The sequence below is a fragment of the Biomphalaria glabrata genome, chromosome 11, assembly GCF_947242115.1.
Source record: "Biomphalaria glabrata chromosome 11, xgBioGlab47.1, whole genome shotgun sequence".
NCBI classification, from domain to species: Eukaryota; Metazoa; Mollusca; class Gastropoda; family Planorbidae; genus Biomphalaria; species Biomphalaria glabrata.
Genome location: NC_074721.1, coordinates 40,831,510 through 40,833,788, shown reverse-complemented (window position 1 = coordinate 40,833,788; position 2,279 = coordinate 40,831,510).

The following is a 2,279-nucleotide window of genomic DNA, read 5'->3' as shown; positions in this document are numbered from 1 at the left end:
TGATATTCTCTATATCTATGCGCGATGCGATTGCCCACGTCGCCTCCTCCTTGCGCCGCTTCTGTGGCTTGTAAAATGTGTCTGAAAGCTAAAGATATGTATGACTTGGTTTAAAGTCTTTATGTGTAATATTCTAACAGATAATCAAGTTATTGCTTCAGCTATTCAATGAGGCGAGGTCAATTTTTTAGAAATCTCCAACTGTCCCGGAAGCCGGTATCGTTCATTTGATCTATTCTATGTCATTTCAAGCAAGAATGCATCTAAGATGGTCTTTATAGCGTTTGTTTTTTAAAAGCTGTTTTGTTTTAACTATTAACTTTTAGCTTGACAAACAACTTTGTTTTAGGCACATGGTCGACCCTTATACGGATATATGGCCTTACTTGCGTATCTGTAAATTTTAAGCCCCTTTTTTTACGCAACTGACTAGAAAGAAACGATTTCTTGAAGCAGTTCTATAGATATCTTACATAAGTCTATCTAAAATTGGCTCAACTTGGATAGAGCTAATTGTTTGCTAGTCTACACAATTTCTTCTTTTCTAACAAAAATTGTTAGAATGACATATTGAGACGAAAATTAAAGATTAATATTTTTTTTTATTTGTTGTTTAAAATATTTTCTATCTTTTATTAGTCTTTTTTTTTTGTCATTTAAATAATTCTTTCGGTATATGTTTCTAAGTAACCAGGACGAGTAGACTTTCAAAAAAGATGTGCAAAAAGATAGGATATTATATCTTTAGCTTTGCTGTACGGAAAACGAATTCACCACCTCTATACTATATAAAGAAGATATTCAATGTAAGACTGGTAATTTATCAAAATGTAACAGTTTAAAAGTTTTTTGAATTAAAGTTTAAATATATGTACATTAAAAATTCGTTTTGTAACATTTTTGTAATAAAATAGTGTAAAACAATTGTACACATGTTATGCTATTTTAATTATTTACCCAAAGAAAATGATTTTTCAAGACGAAAAATGCAAAAATTTGTTCATAAAAAGTCTATGGAGTTCTCTATGGCATTGTACTACGAAAATAAAATACGGAAAGGTCATCCTCAAAGTTCGATAACTCTTGGAAAAAGATGAAATCTATTTTTAATTTATTTAAATATTACTAGATTAACCATTTTAAAAGTAAATTTTTTAAGACATAACATATTTTTTAAAGATTTTTTTACAAATACAGTTTTAAATCAGACAAATTGTTTTATTTCAAAAACATTTCAAAAGTTTGAAGAAGTATTTGTAAAATAAAGCAGAAAATATATTGTAGATTTATCTTTTGAAAAGCATATATAAGTTGTATGTTTTTATAACCTTGTTTTCAAAAATTTACATCGGCTGTGTGGCATTCCGATCTAGTGTTTGCTTTTAGAGCTTAACGTTCTGGGTTCAGTTCTCAGCTAGAGCAAATTTTTTTTTTTACTTTTTTCTGTTCTTTGTACTAAATGAAAAATATGTATTACGGCAACCGAATAAATTGATAATTTTGTATTAATTTATATATTTTTGTCAAAGGCGGATTTGATGTCGAAATCGGCCAAGGCATTTCTATACAGTACAGCCCATAAAATTGTTTATCTTATGACGGGCCCTTCAAGTATTGTTTTATCTGTTCTCAAAATCATTATGTTATTTTTCTATTATGTATCGATAATTGTTTGCATGCTCTATTCTAAAAGCCAAGGGCATTTTTTAATATGTAAAAACATAATGTATTATAGATATGATTAAATGTAAACTGACCTTTTGTGATAAAGCAAACAAAAATTGTTAGAATGACATATTGAGACGAAAATTAAAGATTAATATTTTTTTTTATTTGTTGTTTAAAATATTTTCTATCTTTTATTAGTCTTTTTTTTTTGTCATTTAAATAATTCTTTCGGTATATGTTTCTAAGTAACCAGGACGAGTAGACTTTCAAAAAAGATGTGCAAAAAGATAGGATATTATATCTTTGGCTTTGCTGTACGGAAAACGATTTCACCACCTCTATACTATATAAAGAAGATATTCAATGTAAGACTGGTAATTTATCAAAATGTAACAGTTTAAAAGTTTTTTGAATTAAAGTTTAAATATATGTACATTAAAAATTCGTTTTGTAACATTTTTGTAATAAAATAGTGTAAAACAATTGTACACATGTTATGCTATTTTAATTATTTACCCAAAGAAAATGATTTTTCAAGACGAAAAATGCAAAAATTTTTTAAGACATAACATATTTTTTAAAGATTTTTTTACAAATACAGTTTTAAATCA